Source organism: Dipodomys ordii, unplaced genomic scaffold, assembly GCF_000151885.1.
Source record: "Dipodomys ordii isolate 6190 unplaced genomic scaffold, Dord_2.0 Scaffold74, whole genome shotgun sequence".
In the NCBI taxonomy this organism is placed as follows: Eukaryota; Metazoa; Chordata; class Mammalia; order Rodentia; family Heteromyidae; genus Dipodomys; species Dipodomys ordii.
The window spans coordinates 6033522-6055466 of NW_012267290.1; the positions used below are offsets into that span (position 1 = coordinate 6033522).

The 21945-nt window shown below is 41.8% G+C and overlaps 1 protein-coding gene across 1 annotated transcript in view; it reads left to right on the plus strand.

The window, feature by feature from the left end:
- The window catches only part of Erich1 (glutamate-rich 1), a 78072-nt gene that overhangs the window by 47465 nt on the left and 8662 nt on the right, over positions 1 to 21945 (plus strand). The gene's annotated exons all lie outside the window — the stretch shown is intronic.

The following is a 21945-nucleotide window of genomic DNA, read 5'->3' on the forward strand; positions in this document are numbered from 1 at the left end:
CATTTGGGTAAATGCCCAAAAGTGGGATTGCTGGGTCATAGGGGAGTTCTAGGTGAAGTCTTTTGAGGAACCTCCATACTGCTTTCCAAAGTGGTTGGACATACAATCTTATTCTTCATATGGTGTTTACATAAAATTCAGGTGAAATATCCCTATGGAATTTTAGTGCTAGAAAAACATTTGGATCTTATGAACTGTATACTGCTTTTCTTGAGTAAGATATGTGTTACTCTTTTTATTAGTATACATTAGAGGAGAGGTCTTATTCTTGATGCCTTTGTGCTTTAGCTGCCGGAAAGCTCAGCTTCGTTTCTTATTGTTTTCATTCAATTGCAGTTCTTTTTATTAGGTTTTTCATACCTCTCATTCCTTTTAGAATAAATCCTTAAAACATGTTTTCTGGACTACATCATAACCATTTGGGGAAGTAAACATAGTAATCATGGTTCAACAACTAGTCCCTATATTAAAGACCTTTTGAGGTTTGTGTTAAGCAGTTTGCTTAGGCTCTATGGTAGGAGGATAACAAATAGATCCTTTCCTTATCCTGATTAGGATGATTCATGTGCAGACTACTGTGGTGGGATGAGGAGGTATCTAGAGAGGAAGAAGTGTTTTAGGCCTGAGGAGGGAGACTGGGCATGCCTGTATGCTAGAGAAATCACAGGGTATAGAAGAAAGTGATCTGCAAATACTAATCAGCCAACAGGCAGAAATAGAACATGCGTTTGGGAATGGCAAGCAACATTTGTTCCCATGGTAGAGAATGGGTTAGTTGGTAGGATGGATGAGCAGGTAGTCAAGGTAATTTCAAGGCAGTTTCAAGATCTTTGGTCAGAAGCCTGGACTTGTTGTGTGTTATGAGGAGTCCTGCTCAATATGCTTGCTAGTCCAAGAACAGCAGGATCATTTGTGTGGTCCAGACATGATCAGGTGAGGCAGTGGAGAAGAGATTGAGATTGGAGGAACCGATGTGGTCCAGATGTGATCAGGAGAGGCAGTGGATGAGGAGATGCACATGTTTTCCAGATAGAAACTGTCAGGCCTGACAATAGCCTGCCAGGGTGAGGGGAGGAGAGGTTTGGTAGCCCCAGCTTTTTAGGAAAGATGCCAAAAGCTGCTATGCATTTCCCTGTGTGAATGGGCAGGCAGATAGCTCTAACCTTGAGGCAGAAGTCCTCATGGGAGGTGACAGTGTTTGAATTTATCTTTCACGTGTGTATTTTTGGAGGTCAGTTTCTTTTCCTCATGCCAATTCCTCTGCCTTGCATTTGTTAAACACATGAATAGCCAAACCAAAAATTCAGCTTGCAACAGATAGCAACAAGCCTTGATGCTCCCTCTGTCTCCTTAGAAACAGAGTTGTAACTATGGTCTTTGATTTTCTTTCTAGCTCTCCAGTGAACCTCAGGCAACTGTAGAACCTGATGTCTTGCATGTGAATTATTGAAAACACTAGTCATCTTGATTCTAAGGTTTAGACTATATTCACCTGGTTTGCAATGCACCTATCAGGGCTACCACTTTCTGCACTTTAATCTCCTTTTCCCAATTAAAGTAAATATTCTTATTAGCTACCTCTTCTCTTTCCCTTTTCTTATTTCAAATATCTTTCTCTCTTATTAGCAGGCACACGTCATTTGAAAGAAAGTGAAGTGAGGCATATTTGTCAGGTGGTGGGTCTCCATCATAGCAGTGGCTTCAGTCAGCTAATAAAAAGGGCAAGCCCTGTCTGTGGTGGGGCCAGACTAAGTCCTAAACCCTCTACAAAGAAATCCTACATTTACAAATTACACCCAAACTGGAATCTGTTGTTTTAAACTGGAATCTCCGTTGTTTTAAACTCCAAAATAATCAAGTCATTAGGAATGAGACTCTTCCTTTTCTACATGCTTTCTGATCTTTGGTACTTTTTTCCCTAACATGAAAAGCATTTTTGTTCTTCTGGATCACAAAAGTGCTAATTAAAGGAAGTCAAGCATTGTAGAAGATGCATAGGAAGTGAAACATCACCTCAGGTCACTAGATCACAATTGTTTCCTTTTTTGGGAGTGGGGGTGGGGGTGGGACTATGGCTTAAACTCAGAGCATTGCACTTGTTACCCAGCACTCTATCATTTGAATCATACTTCCAGTCCAAGTGAAACTTTGGAAGAGACATCTATGAAAATCTCTCCCTGTGCCTATTATATATTCACATACAGCATTTGTGAAAACTGCACATATTGGTTGTCTTATACATTACATTGGGCTCTTTTGTGCAAGTTTTTCTTTGCAGTATATGTCAGTATATCATTTCTCAAAAATAATTGGGTCACCATGCACTGGTAACTCACACCTGTCATCCTAGCTATTCAAGAAGCTGATATGTAAGGATTGATGTTTGAAGGCAGCCCAGGCAGGAAAGTCTGTGAGACTCTTATGTACAATTAAACACCAAAAAAGCTGGAATTAATGATGTAGCTCAAGTGTAGAACACTAGCTTTGAATGAAAAGTTCAGGGACAGCACCCAGGCCCTGAATTCAGGTCCCAGGACCAGTGTGTGTGCGCGTGCACGTGCGCGCGCGCGCACACACACACACACACACACACACACACACGATGATGATGATGACGATGACGATGACGATGACTACAGTAATCATAATAATAAAGTCTGGCCAGGCATCACACTTGTAATCCCAGCCATTCAGAGGCAAAGGTAGGAGACCTGTGGTCTCCACTGGTTTGAGCAAAAAGCACAAGACTGTATCTGAAAAATAATGAAAGCAAAGAGGCCTGGAGGTGTGGCATGAGCTGTAGAGTGCCTGCCTAGTAATTAGAATTAGAGAGAGAGAGAGGAGAGAGAGGGGAGAGGGGAGAATAAAGTCTATTTGAAGAACAACTTCGGGATATGAGGGCGATCTGGCGGTGACGTCTGTCGCCCCCTTGATAGCCAGGGTTGATGCGGCTGATCCGGCTGGTTAGGCAGGTGTCTCCTTCCTTTCTCACTGTTCCTCCCTCCTGAAGCTGCATGCTTGGTCAAAGAGGACAATCACCCCAGATAGAAGACAATCAGTCTTCAGTCAAGGGTATACAAGTAGCTGTGCTCCCCTGCTAGAACCTCCAAACACGCTGTCAAGAACAACTTCATTCATACCAGCTGATGTATGTCTGATCAGCTTCTGAATGTAATTTCAAAGAGGTAGACATAGGTTCCCAGATTTCAGGATGTATTAACAAAGGGTCTTTCAGATAGCTCTCCCAATTCATATGCCTAAGCAAGTTTAGCCTTTTTTTATTTTAGTGAATTGTTTGGATACATATCTCTTAATTTTTTTTCTCTTAATTTTTATATAAGAAAATTGTTCATCAAGAAAAGTCTATAAAAAAAAAGAAAAGAAAAGTCTATAGAAGCCTGGCATCTGTGATTGACAGATTTAACTCTGAGGAAACTTAAAATCTCTTTATGACAAAGGAAACTATAAACAAATTTGAAAAACAGTGGAATCAAACAGTAAATATTTGCACAGTACATGATATTGTAAGTCAATAAGGGAAAAAAAACCTGTTAACCATTAGAATGAGCCAAACTAAAGTAGGATCAAGTAGGAGCCACTGTGATATTAAATGCATAACACATCCTTCTATAGTGCTTTATTTTTATGTATTTCACATGAAAATTGAATATATTTTGATAGAAAAAAGAAGTAAATATTGATCCTTTTTTTAAAAAATCACTTATTGTTTTAAGTCACCTATTATCTGCTGGTTTTTCTCATTGTATTTAGAAATTATCTTTACAGATTTGTTTGTTTTTTCCTGTATCTTTTTCTCCATGCTTCCTTCTTTCTAGAACAAGCTTTCCCACAGCTGTGCTCTTAGTATTTGGGGCTAGACAGTCTGTCCAGCAGGACTTTACTTCTCATTCAGCTGATGCAGAATCACATTCCAGTTGATGACACACAATGCTGAATTACCACAGAGGTAGAATTGTGCCAGGCCCAGCATCTGCCCTCAGGGAACGAGGCCTGGCCAGAGTGTAGGAATCTCATACCGTTCCCTCATTCACTTTGTAAGAAAGGCTCCATTATCTTTAGTAATAACAGTGTTGCCAGTCTATAAATTGGCAGCACCTTATAATTAGTATCTTAAGTAACTATATTTCCATATGATTTTTTCAGTGCTAATCGCTTGAGTATTTCTGGATGGTGCTGATCTTTTTTTATTATTGTGACATATTTTTGAGCCATTTGTATATACCAAGTATCTTGATCATCTTGAGTCTCCTGTCTCCATCTCTGCAATTTCAGCAGCAACAAAATAACTCCAAGAGGTATGGCTAGTTCTTTACTGTTGCAGTAGGCACTTGGGCAGAAGCAGGGCGCTCCTCCTGTATGGGTTTTGTAGTTGAGAAGGCCCTCTAGCTCCAACATCACTATGTCTGTAGGGTGCCTGCCTGTCTGTATTGTGCTGAGGGGTGAGCCTGACACCAATGTGGATGCACAAACCAGCTTTGCTGTGACAGCCACTTCCCTTTATGGTGGTCACTGCTCTTGGAGAATTGGGAAAGCTATGAGTAAGCCATTCCCTTTTTAAAAATTCTACTTTTGAGCATATCACAACACTCCAATGTATTTCGTGTTCACCCTCATGCCCATCAAGCTTTCCTTCCCAGGGAATACACATCCCTCTTTCCATTCTGTTTCCTTGATTTTTGCAGTTATAAATTATACCTAATGTCAAAATATTTTAATACAGCATCTATCCATAACTACATACATATTGTTCTGGTTCGGGCCATTCTGCTCCCAGCAGTGTAACCACTTGTGATGGAGTAACCCCATACAGCAACCTGGAACTGTGGTAGCATAGGAGACAGTGTCCCCTCACCCACATTAACCTTCAGCAGTGAGCACAACAGGCCCTCTGGGATAGGGACAAAGAGAATTGACCTACACCTCCTCCAGCCTCAAAGAATGTCTAGACACTGAGATAGAACTGCTTGTGACTTTCTGGGCCTCTGAATAGCTTCCAGGCCTGTGTCCCTTTCCTGTGAGGCCATACGATCAGTGGTTAGGATTCATTATCTCTGCTTCTGTTACTCCATATCTCTTCTACTACCATTGTTTAGACACTGGAGCAGCTCCCTCAGGCCCCTGTGCCTCCCTCAGACCCCTATGCTCCCTCCTGCCATTCACAATTGCTGCTGAATTAGCCCTTCAACCTAGCTCTGTTGCTGCTTAATAGAGGCTTAGCGGTTCTTTTCCACTAGGCCCTATGACCTCAGCTGAGAGCCCATTGTGGCTTTCTAAGACTCAGTGCATCATCTCTACCCTTCTTGGTAGACTTGCCTCCTTCACTCCTGCCGATCCCACTCTGCACTTTCTGCTTCCAGGGCCTCTCCTTGGGCACCAACCTTACCTAGTTTGGCTCCCCTCCAGCTTTCCTGTGGAACTATCATTTTCCCAAGTCAGCTCTCTTCACCCAACCTCCCTGCAACAAGGATACTCCTTCTCCTGTGTTGTTTGTTTCTCTTCTCCAGGCCTCAGTGTCCTTGTCTTCCTAATGGAGCAATAATCCTGAGCTAACAGAGTTGCACATTTTTGGTGCCAGTCAAATGTGCAAATGTGAGCATAGGCAACTCTTCATCTCTGAGGTGCTCTGGCCTAGGGCCTGCTGGTACTACATCCTTGTTCAACATGTGGAAAACTGACTTAAATGATTATTAATGTAAATGGCCTCTAAAGCAGGTGTTAGTTCTCTCTCAGCTCATAATCACAAAGATATTGACTGCATTGCTTTGTCTTTGTGTCCAGATTAGCAGCAGAGTCACTGACTTGAAGTTATGTGTATGGAAACTGTTGTGTTATGATTCCAGTAGTCAGCACCAGTGGAAGTGGATGTTGACATTTGGGTTTGGGAAGCATGAACTAAATGCAGTGTTCTTGTATGTTTTTGCTAAGATTCACCCAACCTTTGTGTTCTTTGACAGAATCAGGTTTCATTATAATATAGACAGTGTTTTAGCTCTTCTTGACACTGTCTTGGTCACTGTTCAGCTTTTTAGCTTTGCTGAAGACAGCCTGAGCCATGGCTAAAGTGGTCTTAGAGGCTGCTGCACATGGACAGCTCAGTGTCCAACTACTGAACTATTAGGAAGACAGGTTTCTTTTACCAAGTACAGTCAAGTCCAGTGGAGGCTGAGCTGGCCTGGACCACACTTTTTTTTTTTTTTTGGTCAGTCTGGGGCTTGAACTGTGGGACTGAGCACTGTCCCTCAGCTCTTCAGCTCAAGACTAGCGCTCTACCACTCAAACTATAGCGCCACTTCCGGTTTTATGGTGTTTTTTTTTTTATTGGAGATAAGAGTTTCATGGACTTTCCTGCCCAGGCTGGCTTTGAACTGCTATCCTCAGATCTCAGCCTCCTGAGTAGCTAGGATTACAGGCATCAGCCACCGGTGCCTGGCTGGGCCACACTTTTATACATCACACTTGCTCAGGGTCTGGCAGTGCTTTGTTCTTACTGTGGTTCGTAATTGTGCTGATGTATTGGTGTATGGCAGAAGGCTGAATTTGCATAAAGCCTGTCTTTTCCCACAGGGAGGTAGCTGTGAGGGAGGCTACGGAGGGAGACAACCCCTTAGATAACTCATCCTGCAGTTTCTCATCTATCTCCAAAGTGAAATAAATGCTAGATCTACCTTTTGTAATTGTATCTTGGCATCTTGTTGACATTCACATCTGATACCAGGATGCTTACTGCAGGATGCTTACTGCTGCAAGCACAACATTGTTTGATGAAAGACAGTGGATCCCGAAATTCAAATGCTTATTTTTAAATAACTTGCCTGTGGATGCTATAGTTTTTATTCTATCTAGAAAAGAATGGGGAATGGAAAGGGAGGAGGGGGGGAAAGGACAATTTGTTATGATTGCCACCTATTTTCCTAAATTATAGTTACTTATTCCAAAGCATTGCTGGCAAATATTCATAAGATAGTGTATTTGAGAACTATATGTTAATAAACCTTTACACTATGTTTAGTTTTCATTGAGTGTTACAATAGTAGAATGTTTTATGAGTACTTTTACTAGATCTTGGTTGTTTATTCAACTAACTTATTAATATTTATTCAACTAACAGAACTTCCAGAACTGAGTAAAGAAGGGTAAGTTAAAAAATAATATATAGATTTCCTAAAGCTAAAGAGAGACACAGGTATGGAAAGATTGTTGTAGAAACTGTCATCATAGAAGACAGACCCAAAAGAGGCCAGCAGATGCTAAGGAAGCACAGGGAGAACAAACATCATGAGGGAAGAATAACAGCAATGCTGGATGACTCAAACCCCCTGGCCTTCTCTGTGCCCCCATTTGACAACCCTGGGACTGACGAGATTTTGAGTCAACATTTCAACATGAAAGTTATGCTTTCAGGTCAAAAAGGAATATAGTACTTCTCAATTTCAGTACCTTCCACACACATGACCTCCCTTGGATCTGGGGTCATCATGCTTCTCGGTGTATAGAATTGCTAGTGATTTAAGTCAAGATTCATCCTGTGGAAAGGTGTGGGGAAAATGAGAAAAAGGTGCATCTTGTATACCTTCTGGGTTTGTCATCTACATAATGAAGTTTGAGAGCTGGAAAATTTGCTAAATTCCCTTCTAATTTTAAGATGTGGTAAATTTAGATTTATTTTAATTAATTGTACTATAAAATAATACTAGGAAAGAAGACTACTATAGTTTCAACTGGACATAGGGATGTTTCTCAGTGGTAGAACATTTGCTTCACTGGTTCTCCTCCCAGTATCATAATCAAACTAAACAAAAACAGGCAAAGCTGGTGGTAGTGTTCATTTGCCTATAATCCCAGCACTTGGGAGCTTGAGGCAAGAGGGTTGGCAGTTTAAGCTTGAGTGTGTGTGTGTCTTTGTGTGTCTGTGTATCTATCTGTCTATGAAAGGACCATATTGAATCTTTCTCAGCAATGATGCTGTGATGTTAAAATAACTGACTCAAGGCCAGAAGTCACATGCTTACAACCAGATTAGATGATGATGATGATGATGATGATAATAATAATAATAATAAGTATTTTCTCAGTAGAATATCTTCCTAGGGAGATTAGAATAAATGAGAGTGAGGAGCTGAACAGAAGCCTGTAACCAAAGCAGACTGGAGGAGTAGATGATAGGCTCAGACCTACATCCTGCAGGTGCTGTTGGTAGCAATCTGGATGACAGAAGATTCAAGAAGTTATGAGCCTCAGAAGACAGGATCCACAGGCCTCCTTATGTGTTGTCTGTCTCCTAGCAGATACCAGAAGCAAGAAGACACTCAGTAATGATGAGTGCCTCTCGGCACACCTAGAATTCTAAAGGCTTAGAGTGAGTGGCCTCTTGTGCTCCAGGAGTGTCATCTGACCTCAGCTGTTGAGGAAGAGCCTACTCCTGAGACTCACATTTGGTGAAACAGAAAGATTTATGTGTTTGTTCCCAGGCCCATCCATTCTCTGAGAATACAAGGACATTAATTTAGTTACTGAATTTTGATTTTCATGAAATGTGTACAAAATTTTTAATACTATCTATGCTTTATTCTTATAAATTACCCATGAAATATTGGAAGGAAAAAACACTGACATGGGGAAAATATGTGCTTTTATGATCTATGTGGACACAGTACTGAAACAGGACTCGTTTACGAGGACTCATGTACTCTGAAATAGGAAAATGGAAGTTTGAGAGCTTCAAATGTAAACTCCACTGCATTAGTTTTCAGTTTTTAAAGTATTCATACTCTATCAGGAAATACTACTGTTAGCCCAGTGCCAGTGGCTCACGCTTGTAATCCTAGCTACTCAGGAGGCTAAGATCTGAGGATTGTGGTTAGAAGCCAACCCCCGAAGAAAAAGTCTGTGAGACTCTTCAATAACCACCAAAAGTCAGATGTGGAACTGTGACTCAAGTGGTAGATCACTATCCTTGGACAAAAAAATAAAAGCTCAGAGCCAGTGTGAAAGCCCTGCATTCAAGCGTCAAGACTGGCAAAAGAAGGAAAAGGAAAAAGGGAGAGGGAAAGGGAACCAGTTTACACTGGAAAGGAATTTTCACTCACTTACTGTGTTCTGAGGGCCTTACAGTCTACTTCCACCAGATGTCTCCCTTGCCCACCTTGGTTTAGGGTTGTTGGTTTCTAATAATCTTGGGACTCACTTTGTCCTGTTGGTGTAAAAGGACTGACTGTGAGGCCTAGATTAACTCACTGACAGCTCAAGGAATACCAGTTAGACTCAAAGGGACCTAATATTCCTATCCAAAGTCTCACTAATAAATTTAATTGTTAAAGAGTATAACTTTCAGTTTTGAGATTACCAGCATGTAACTGAAAATACATTTAAACCAGTAGGCTCATATGGACTATATATTACTGCCACTTTGGGCTCCAAAGAGAAAATATACAAACTTTTGTTCCTGACAGAGTGCAAGAAGTTGTCATCTTTACTACATGTAAAACCCAGGTTCTTTATTGAGAGCCTTGTATGTCAGATGTTGGAAACCCAAACTGTTTATAATAAATTCCTTACTCCAGAAGAGCTAGCAGATCAGCACTTAGGAAAAACTATGATTAAGCATATGGGTAATGGGAGTATGAAGAATGGACTTTGAAGAGTTTGGGCTTGAAATTTGATGTGATGCCCAGCAGGTAAAGAAACAAGTGGCTAGTGAACAGGAGGAATGACTTGGTTATAAGAGAGAACAAAGGCTTATGAAAGGTCTGATGTGTTTGGGGTTAAACTTTTGTGTACTCATGACTGTAAATTTTCTTGTTCATTAGATATGGAGCCCAAGTAAAGAGCTGTATTCTGCACATTTACAAAAAAATAATCTGGACTGGGAAGATGGCTCAGTTGTAGAGCGCTTGCCTTACATGTCTGAGGCCCTGGGTTCTATTCCTCAGCACCAAATAAGCAAAAAAAAAAAGCTGGAAGTGGCGCTGTGGCTCAAGTGGTAGAGCACTAGCCTTGAGCTGAAGAGCTGAAGGACAGTGCCCAGGCCCAGAGTTCAGGCGCCACAACCGGACCCAAAAAAAAAAATAATCTGTGGCTGAGAAGTGGCTCAGTGGTAGAGTGCTTGCCTTGCATGCATGAGACCCTGGGTTCGATTCCTCAGTACCACAAAAGCAGAAAAAGCCGGAAGTGGCACTGTGGCTCAAGTGGTAGAGCGCTAGCCTTGAGCTGAAGAGCTGAGGGACAGTGCCCAGGCCCCATGACTGACAAAAGTAATAATCACAATAATAATAATAATGTGCATACATGTATAGACATTGCATAAGAGACATGGACTACAGGGTTTTGCTGGACATATTATTTAATATGAAAGAAGAAACTATGGATCTCGATATGGTCTGAATACTATATATTAGTATTAATGTACTAGGTTTTTTGTTGTTGTTGTTTTTTGGTCAGTCGTGGGGCTTGAACTCTGGGCTTGGGCGCTATCCCTGCGCTCTTCAGCTCAAGATGAGCTCTCTACCGCTTGAGCCACAGCGCCACTTCTGGTTTTCGAGTGGTTTATTGGAGATAAGAGTCTCATGGACTTTCCTGCCTGGGCTGGCTTTGAACCATGAGCCTCAGCTCTAAGCCTTCTGAGTAGCTAGGATGACAGGCGTGAGCCACCGGCGCCAGGCTAATGTACTGTTTTTTTTAAAGAAATATTCAATCGTGTCTGAGTAGATTAATTAAAAAGTCTTCAAACCAAATAGCATTAAGATATAGTTATAGTTAGGAAACAAATTGACTTTTCTCCTTGTAGAAATAATTTCTAAGCACCTGGCTCCCATAGATAATATAGTCAGCAGCCAAATATGTAGGACAGTAACTAGTATCAGACATTACACAAAAATTAGATAATGGGACATAATAGTCAAGTAGTAAGCTTTTTTGGCTTATTTCACATTAATAATTATTTGCCTATGTATATTCCCAAGAACAAGACAAAAAAATTCAGCTTGTTAGTCTAACATCTAGTATAAGGAACATGCTAGGATACACTTTATCCTTGTGGTGTCTGCTGTGGCCCTCGAAGCACTGGAAAAACTAAACCTTACCTGTTTTTCTTCTTGACTAATTGGATCATTGGCAAATCATTCAGATGCAGGAAGGACTCAGGAATGTCTGCCCTAGGGAGTAGGAGGGAAAGTGCCTCCACCTTTCATCCCAATCAAGACTGCTGACTTGGTGGATACTTCAAACCAGCCTGTGTCAGGTATTGCCCAATGAATCTGTAAGCCTTGGCCTCAGGCCAAGAGCATTGCATGACTGAACCTCTCAAGATCACTGCAAGGGCCTACAGTGGCTCTTCTCACTTCTTAGTTGGGGAACTAAAGCTGGTATTGGAACCTTGGGACCTTACTGCAACTCAGTGTCACTTGTTCTGGTCTGCATGTGAACCATTCTTTCTCCCTGTCTTTCATACTTTTGACACTGTCCACTTTGAACGTTAAATTACCTGGTCACCCTGTGTCTCTCCCTATGGCCAGGCAGATAAAGAAGTATCTGACAGTTATTAACCTTGGGTGATTATAAATGAGTAGAGCTTAGAGTTAAGGGGTGGGGTGGTATGGGCTGGTGGGACAGTGCTATTAGGAGTTAGTAGGTAGATGACTAAGCACTGTGGGGAAAGATTTAGAAGGGAATTGTAGACATTTAGTGTACTAGCCAGACTAAGGAGAGACAAAGCTGAAATCCTGACAAGAAAGAGGAGGTGGAGACCATATAACAACCATTTGAGTTTTTCTCTAAGTCACTGAGAAAAAGTTTTTATTTTTTCTTTCTGCTTCTGTTTCTTTCCCTCCTTCCTGTATAGCCAGTCATCCATCCTTCAAAACCCAATTGGGAACTTAACCTCACTGAATGGTGAAAAAAATTAGAAGCCTAACAGGGAAGAAATAGTCGCTGAAGTACTCTGAGGCTGGTGAGCTAAGGAATCATGTTAGAATAGAAGGGGAATGATAGTGAAGAGGGAAAGGTAGGATACCAGAGACAGATAGATACAGAGACAAAGAGATGGAGACAGGTTATATATATATATATAGAGAGAGAGAGAGAGAGAAAGTCAGACAGACAGACAGAGACAGGGAGAGGGAGAGAGAGAGGAAGAGGGGGGGAAATAGAAAAAAAAAGGACAAAGGGAGAGAAGAATAGGAAACAAGCTACATCTTGGGAGGCCTGCCAGTAGGTTCAGGTTCTACCAATTGAGGCTAGCCAGGTTTGCAGGCATCAGAAGCCTAAACCATATGACACATTACTTCTATTAAGAAGCTTGAGCTTCTCTGGATTCTTTTGTTGTTCTGGCTTCAGGACACAGCAGTAGCTTTGTGTGGCCATACTCACCATAGGAGATGAGGCCGAGTGAACAAGACTTCCTGGTTTCCTTCTCTGAGGCCTCAGCAAAGGGAGCATTGGTGGTAAAAGCAGAGTGATTGAAAAGGACAAAGGAAATTAATCTTATTTTCTTGACTTCCATATTTCTTCAGTGGAGTCTGGGTGCATGATTGCCTCTTAGCAGAAAAGTGCTAGATCTCTAGAATCAAAAAACAAGTCCACTGCCAGGTACTGGCGGCTCACACCTATAATCCTAGCTACTCAGGAGACTGAGAGCCGAAGATTACAGTTCAGAGCCAGTCTGGGCAGGAAAGTCCATGAGACTCTTGTCTACAATTAACTTTCAGAAAACCAGAAGTGGCACTGTGGCTCAAGTGGTGGAGTGCTGGCCTTGGGTTTGAAAAAGCTTAGGAAGAGTGCCCTGAGTTCAAGCCCCAGGACCCTGTTGGGGATGGGGGGAAGGTCCACTTTGATCACTACCTAGTTATTTAACTCTTTACTGACAATAAACATTCCTGTGTGTAGCACACCAAGGGTATTGGATAGAGGTTTTGTTTTCCTTACAGTAATAAGCATGACCAATCAATTGGTGAAGTGGTAAGAAACAACACACATACAGACCCCAGTCAGCAATGTCCTATCCAGAACTTTGGAGAGGGTGGAAGGAGCTTCTGGCCCAGGAATAGTGCCCACCCTCTCAGGAGTCCACATCTGGGTGCAGCTGGGAAAGGATAATATGAGAAGGGCTAGATTAAAATGGTTGCCCATTAGCTGGACACCAGTGGCTCACACCTGTAATCCTAGCTACTTAGGAGGCTGAGATCTGAGGATAACAGTTCAAAGCCAGCCCAGGCAGGAAAGTCCGTGAGACTCTTATCTCCAATAAACCACTTGAAAACCAGAAGTGGCACTGTGACTCAAGTGGTAGAGCATTCACCTTGAGCTGAAGAGCTGAGGGACAGCGCCCAAGCCCAGAGTTCAAGCCCATCATGGCAGTTGTTGGGTATCAGTGTCCCCCATATTGTCCCCATGCTAGCCAAAGCCAGAGAAAGCTACAGGGCTAAATGAATTCTTTCTGAGACATCTTATCATTGCTGTCTACTATGGTTAAGGAGCATTTAGATATCCTGATCAAGGTTCTTGTTACACTCCTATAGCCCCTTTGGAGCTGTTGCCAGACCCTTGAACAGTGTTGACTATGTATCATCCCTCCACTGTAAGTTCAAGAGGAGTAATTCATAGATACCCAACAGAGCCCCAGTCAAGGACATGGAGCATTGTTGGTCCCCATCACTATATAGGAGATACCCTTGTTTGTCCTGGTCCTGGGTAGCATTCAGTGTCACTCTCATTGTGCATGGATATGTTCCCTGTTCCAGTCCTAAGTAGATCACTCTCACTGTTGAGGGGCTAGGTGCTCTGTCCTAGCCCTAGTTGGTATGGTAGGCACTCATGTCCCTTATCCTGGTCCTGGTGGTAGGGTGGGTCACTCTTGTTGTATAAGCCATGTCATCATCTGCCCTGGTCTTAGGTGGTACAGTGGGTCACTCATGCACAGAGCCATTTCCTCATGTGTCCTGGGCCTAGGTAGCATGGTGGGTTATTCTTGATGTGTAGGTCATATCCTTGTTAGTTCTGGTCTTGGGTGACACGGTGGGTCACTCTTGCTGTACAAGGCCATGCTTTTTGGTTCTAGGCAGCCTGGTAGTTCTTATCGTCTAAGCTATGGTTGTGGACTCCAAGTCAATATTTACTCATCAAGAACTAACTATCATATCACTGAGGCAAGCCTTTCTTGAAGAATGGAAATTGAATCTGAAATCTACAATGTAATCTACAAAATGAAGACTTGTTTCAGTTTATTTTATCCTCTTTACTGCTCTGCCTTAAAACAGATTTTGTGTATTTGTATATTTGATTCTTTTCAGCATCATTCTCATGTTCGTGCTCAGTACAAAATGAATATTTTTATCACTTTGTCAGTGTAGAAAGAGAAATGCAATTTGTTAGGCTAGAAATAATATCATCTGACTTCAACCTGTGAATTATAATGAAATCGCTATTTGGAACCACATCTTGCAAGATGAGTATTTCTGAGATATTCTTTGTTAATGAGTAAGTGTAATTTGCCATTTATGTGTGTGTGAGTAAATTTTGTGGTTTGAACATTGAGCAGTTTTAGTTAGGATTTATAAAAGTTTCTAAAACTTTTTATATTTAAAATGGAGAAAAGTATCATTCTTGAAAACTTTCATGCAAAAATTTTAAATTCTATGAAATAGTATTTCCTTCAAGATAGTAAAGATTTTCTAGTAGATTTTTATGCTGTCAAACAAATTACATATTTTAGTGTATGATTAACTTCACAGGTTCTATCTATGAAGTATAAACATACAAATAGATCCATCAGCTACAACAAAACCTTAGGGAAGGACAGTTTATAGCAAAAATTCCTAAGTGTATTTGCAGTCAGAGGCATGGCATGGCATGGTTTGCAGACATCAGAGACAGTGACCAGTGTGGTCCTGTGGAGGCCATCAGTTTTCTCTATGCAGAGCAGTGTGGAGATCTCAGGGCAAGGGGTTTATAGAGGGCATTCATTATTTATATGTGCTTCTACTTGATTGGTGAAATTCTATTAGGTGACTAAAGTTTTATATTGTAGACAGACTACAGGTAGGTCTTAGTTAAAAATAGTAAAAATAGATTTTATTCTGTAGATCCTCAGAGTCAGGGAAAGAGCTAAAATCTCTGATTTTACCCAAGTGACTAGGGTTTTACAAGGAGATGGAGGAGGGACTGACCAAGGTACTCAGAGTGGGAGATGAGGGATGGGAAGGTATGGGGCTGTATCGGTGTAGAAACTCCCTCTACCTGACAGGCCTTCTGAAATAGAAGTTAGGCCCTTACCCTACCATGGTACTGGGAGATGGGCCCATCCTTCATGGTTACAATTCAAAGGAAGGGCTCAGACTTGGAGAACAATCCTCAGTCATTTCTAAGGGACAGGAAAAAGGTACATTGGTGAACCCAGCTTGAGAGATGAACTTGTCACCTTGTGTAGACTGGATAGAGAGTAATTTCTTTTGACAGCAGACCATATCTCGATAGTAACTGAGAAGAGCTCAGGAATGAGTCCTCAGGCAGCAGTCACCATAAAGGAAGATGGGCAGTACTTTGCACAGTTATCCTATGACACTAGAGTAAGTGGAGACACTAGAGTAAGTCCAATTGTATGTTCATGTTGTTTTACTAGAAGATGTGAAAGAATCAAAAGGCAAGGGGACCAGCTCTGGATAAACACAAACAGAAAAGGAGGCTGTACTACTGCTCAATAGGAAATGTACTCATTAGCTTACTCATGGAACTGTAACCCCTCTGTATACTATTTTTACAAAATAGTTTTTTGTTTTTTTTTTACAAAAAAAAATTTAAAAAAAAAGACAGAAACAAAATCTATTCTCTGAGACTGCTGAGAAGACAACAGTTGGTCTTCCTGGGACAAAGCCAAGGTCTCTTCTCACTGTAGCTACAACTGACAATGCTGATCCACAATTAGCAGACATTTCCAGTCTGTCATTACTTTTAAAAAAAGAGATGTGATACTGACTTTGCCTTCAAGGCCTGTAGTGAAAACAAATATAATGTATTATATATTATATAATGTATTATAATTTCTTTTTGTCTAAGATTAGAGTCCTGCTGACCCACATCCCAGGCCCTCTGGGTACCTTCTGTCCCAGTTTGCCTGAATTGGCCATATTCATTGCCCAGAGCTGGGACAATGGACTGGAAGTTTGTTATAGCTTTTGACTGAGCAGACTTTACTTGGCTTTGGATATGCTTCCAAAATGATACAGTATTTAACTATGTGGTAGGATGTATTTCTTGATGGATGGAACTGATATCTTTCTAAACCTTACCCTTTGACCTGGTCCTGAGCTTCCCACTGGCATCATACAGGGATGATCCTCCTATGGCCTTCTCCCAATCCTGCCACAATGCCCAGCACAGCAGACTCTGGGCACATATGGCTCTTACACCTGTATTTTAGTTGAATAAAGTAAGATCTAACATTTGGTCTCTATGTCACTGGAACCACACACATATATATCTGTCCCAGTGACTGCAACATTGAAAAAGGACAGCACTGACTTGTTGGTTTCAGGACAGAGGAAGACAGAGCTGCATTGAAGGGTGGCAACAAAGTGCAGCAGATGCATCGATGTGAATGTGATGGCCAGGACTATTGGGTTAACTCCCAAGGAGGGACTGTCACTAAGGCATGTAGGGAACAGAAGTTAGCATGGTAATCAGAGAAATGTTCCGCATAGGACACACACCGCCAGTGACAGCAGTTGAATGCTTGCACTGGGCCTGAGGACTACAGGAGCACTACTACTTCGCAGGAGTGCTTCCTGGGGAAGGCTGCTAAGCCCAGCCACACTTGGGTCTGGCAAGTCATATAGACATCAGCCATGATGTCAGCATGCATCATTTCCTTCATTGTCAGATGTTTATCATGTCCTCTCACCTATAGCATCTGTGCTCTTAGAAAACTGATTGCTGAGCTTCAGTGCTTATTGCAAAGAGTACTTGGTACTGTTTTACTTTTATAGGACACTGGCTACCCAGGAGGCAAGCCTGTGTGACCTAGTCACTCTGTTTTTAAGGAAACAGAAAAGGATTGTGGAAAATACTTTTGTTGTTATTGGTCATGGGGCTTGAACTCTGGGCCTTCAGCTCAAGGTGAGCACTCTACCACTTGCGCCACAGTGCCACTTCTGGTCTTCTGGTGATTAATTGGAGATAAGAGTCTCATGGGTCTTTCCTGCCCAGGACAGCTTTGAACCAGGATCCTCAGATCTCAGCCTCCTGAGTAGCTAGGATTACAGGCGTGAGCCACCAGTGACCAGCGTGAAAAATATTTTTAAATTATGAATAAAACATTCTCAGGACTAGTGTCTTGTTCAAGTGGTATAGCATCTGTCTAGCAATCACAAAGTTCTGAATTTAAATCTTCTAAAACAGAAAGAAAAAAGAATCTCATTAGACTGTGACATAAGGAAGAACTAGATTAATACTTTCCTTGGTTAACCAGTGACTTTACCATGTGTAATTATTTTGTCCATAATTATTTACATATTCTCAGAAATCTGAAACAAGTAGACACTAGGGTTCTGCCTATAACATATGAATTACATCTTTGTTCAAGAAACTTACAGTTTAGAAGTGAAAATTATATTGCAGACATTTTAAAAAGTTAACTTTACTACAATCCTTCAACATCTTATATTGGTGATAATTATGATTCTGGTCATTATCCTCTGCTGCGGCTTTGAAGATACCATAGGGTTGTAACTGTGAGTTACATCAGGGTGTTTTTATCGTAACACTGGTTACGATGTCCTGACTTGCTTTATTCAGGATTGTTTCAATAGGTAAAATAACTACTGCAATGGACCTTCACAGGGGAAGGCAGAGTGGGCTCAGTCTAAACGCAGTAAAGGTAGGTGGGGATTTAGAGCCAGGAGAAGGTGTACTGGTGGATGAATCTATAAAAAGATACATTAGAGCTGAGAACCAGTGGTTCATGCCTATAATCCTAGCTGCTAAGTAGGCTGAGATCTGAGGATCATGGTTAGAAGCTAGCCCAGGTAGGAAAATCCAAGATACTCTTATCTCCAATTAACCATCAAAAAAGTTGGTAGTGAAGCTGTGGCTCCAGTGGTAAGGTACTAACTAGCTTTGAGCAAAAGAGCTCAGGGACAGGGCCCCACCCAAATTCCAAACCTTCAAGACTGGCATCAAAAACAAACACATTAAGGGAAGGGAGGGGATTCTGGCTAAAGTGACCTGATAGGATTCTTGATTTAGGCAGGGCAAGGGCAGATGAACAGAGTCCCCTGCAGAGTATGGAGGATGAGGAAATAAGACAGTCATGAAGGGAAGAGTTGTGTCTAAACTGGCTTAGCAGAGTTCTTGCTAAGACTGGGTTTTAGGACTACGTGCATTAATGTGTGGTCAGGGTCCTGACTGCAGTTTGGTCAAGGTAAGAATCTTGGTCAGTGGACATCTTTCCATCTAGCTTTGCATGTGACTAATGTTTAAGGAATGTTTTCTGGTTTAGCAGGTAACTGAGCAACATAATGAAAAGCATAATTATAAGAAATACGTAGGTCCATGGTGCTGAGAAGGTGGCTCAGTGGTAGAGTGCTTGCCTCTTAGGCATGAGGCCCTGTGTTCAATTCCTCAGTACCACATAAGCAGAAAAAAGCCAGAAGTGGTGCTGTGGCTCAAGTGGAATGGTGCTAACCTTGAGCTGAAGAGTTGAGGGACAGAGTTCAGGCCCCACAACCATCCCCCACCAAAACTAAAAATAAATACCTAGGTCCAAAAGTACATAAAATCAGTACCTATAAGATACTTGAGCTTTGTGATCTAGTGACACAAAGTCCACTTAATCTGAAATTTACTAATGGTTTTGCCACTAGATTTACATTTTTCTTCCATGTTATAATTATCCTCAGTCTTTCTAAGAATAATTCTTCAAAATAAATTTCTTATTTCACTTAACTGTGCAAGTTATTTACAAGTATCTTATTTTCTCACTTGCCATGTAACCTATAGTGGCTGGAGGTATGTGATTTTAATAAGATAGAGGGTGCTATCTTTCTATATGAGCTCATATGCAGTGCTTTATGCAATGCTTCATGTTCTGCAAGCTTTAAAAACTTTAGGACCTATGGGTGAGTAGCCCCGTGGGTACCAAACACCAGGATAGCTTGCCAAGCTGATCTTGAATGATTACTTGCTTCTTTGGCTGCTCTGAATATGTATTGACTCATGCAGTCTGCCCAGAAGCCCTGGGATACCAGGAGATGATTTATAGGCCAAAGTACAATTTTTTTTTTTTTGGGTCTGGTCGTGGGGCCTGAACTCTGAGCCTGGGCACTGTCCCTCAGCTCTTCAGCTCAAGGCTAGCACTCTACCACTTGAGCCACAGCGCCACTTCCGGCTTTTTTCTTTTTGCTTATGTAGTGCTGAGGAATCGAACCCAAGGCCTCAGGCATGCAAAGCAAGCGCTCTACCATTGAGCCACCTTCCTAGCCCCCCAAAGTACAATTTGATACATTAGAGTGAGTCCTGGTCACCATCACAGTCTGAATAACCAACATGTCCTCACTTCAAGTCTTCTTTCACATCATCAGGTTTCATCTTGGCTCTGCCCCCTAGAATCCTTACACTGCTCTACTCCTGTGAATTGCTTGCAAGTCCTGGGACTTAATAAATGTGGCCTGGGACATCCACTTGTAGAACCTTGATTTGGGATCCATCTTGAGGCCTTCAGGGAACTTATTCCTTCTTACTCCTGAGCAGAGCCTCTCACCCTAGGTTATGCCCTCATCTGGTAAGCATTTGCCAATGGTCTTGGGTTTTCTCTACAAATAAAAGTGTCACTCACTCTACCACCAATGTAGTACATCCCACTGCGCTGCATCCCCAGCCTTCTAGCTTTTTAAGATGCTTTCTTCTTTCCTGATATATCTAAGCTATAAATTTCCCTTTCAGCAGGACATCATGGTAGCCTATAAATTTTGAGATGCTGTAATCACCTTATATTTAAAATGTTTTCCTCATGATAAAGTAGTATATATCCTAAACATGCATTGTAGCAGAAAAAGGAGCAGTTTGCCCTTATCTCTTTTGAACCACAGTAGACATCCTGGATGTGGACTAACAGTGGTTCTTTTCAAATATATATTAAAGGTTCCCTTTCAAAAGTGCATAAGTGGTAGAGTGCTTGCCTAGCATGTATGAAGCCCTGGGTTCCATTCCTCAGTAACATATAAACAGACAAAGCCAGAAGTGGCGCTGTGGCTCAAGTGGTAGAGCACTAGCCTTGAGCACAGAGAGGCTCAGGGACAGTGCCCAGGTCCTGAGTTCAAGCCCAAGGACTGGCAAAAAAAAAATTACATACACAGTTATCTGAAAGCATGATAAAGATATCATTTTAGAGCTCTTTGCCATTCTATAGTCTTTTAAAAATAGCAAAATAGTAGTTGTAAGTATACTCAGCAGAGACATTTGTTTTGTAATATGACCACTTAAAAAGAGAAATTGCTACCTGGCAGCAGTGTTTCACACCTGTAATCCTAGCTACTCAGGAGGCTGAGATCTGAGGATTATGATTGAAGCCAGCCTGGGCAGGAAAGTTGATGAGACTCTTACCACTAATTATTCACAGAAAAAGCCAGAAGTGGTGTTGTGGTGCAAGTAATAAGAGTGCTAGCCTTGAGCAAAAAGTTCAGGGACTGTGCCTAGGCCCAGAGTTTGAGCTCCAGGACCAGCAACAGAGAAGGGGTTGGGGACTGCTAGAGGCTCACGCCTGTAATCCTAGCTATCTAGGAGGCTGAGATCTGAGAATTGCAGTTCAAATCCAGCTCATCCAGGCAAGTCCATGAGACTCTTATCTCCAATTAACCATAAGAAAAAGAAAGCCAGAAATAGAGCTATGGCTCAGTGGTAGAAAACTAGCCCTTGAGTTCAAGTCCCAGGACTCACACCAAAAAAAGAGAGAGAAAGAGAAATAAACTCCTGAGAATTAAGTTGGCCATTAGATGGATGGCTTGGTGGAGGCTGCCTACAGGGGGAGGTACCCACAAGGAGCCTGGAAAGAAGATTAGGAATTCTGCTTTTGCTTTATTGAATAGGTGGTAAGGTCCCCACCCTCCCTATGACCTGTTAGACTAGCATCCCACCTGGGATGATAAAATACCTATGGATTCTTTCCTGCAAATTAATGAAGTGATGGGGCTGGGAAGGTGGCTTAGTGGTACAGTGCTTGCCCAGCATGCATGAATCCCTGGGTTCCATTCCTCAGTAACACATAAACAGAAAAGGCCGAGGTGGTGCTGTGGTTCAAGTGATAGAGTCTTGAGCAAAAGAAGCTCAGGGACAGTGCCCAGGCTCTGAGTTCAAGCCCCAGGACTGGCAAAAAAAAATAATAATGAAGTGAAGCACATACATATGTACTTTAAAGACACCAATGAGAATAATTTTTCAAAACAACTTAAAAAATAAAGTTTCATAAACATAAGCCATTTTTAATATTAATATTTTACAGATTACTTCACAATCAGCTACTCAGATATTGGGAATCATCATTGATTTGTTACCCACACTCAGCAAATCCTTGCTATTCACACTTGAAATGAAATAGAACTATACTGTATTCAGAAATCCACCAGTGAGGGTTGGGAAGGTGGCTCAGTGGTAGAGCGCTTGCCTTGCATGCCTGAGGCCCTGGGTTCGATTCCTCAGCACCACATAAGCAAAAAGAAAAAAAAAACAGAAGTGGCGCTCAAGTGGTAGAGCGCTAGCCTTGAGCTGAAGAACTAAGGGACAGCGCCCAGGCCCAGAGTTCAGGCCCCACGACCGAACCCAAAAAAAAAGAAAAGAAAAGAAAAAAGAAATCCATCAGTGTGAGGAAGTGGCACTGTGTTTCAAGTGGTAGAGCACTTGCCTTGAGCTGAAGGGTGCAGGGACAGCACCCCCAAGCCCAGAGTT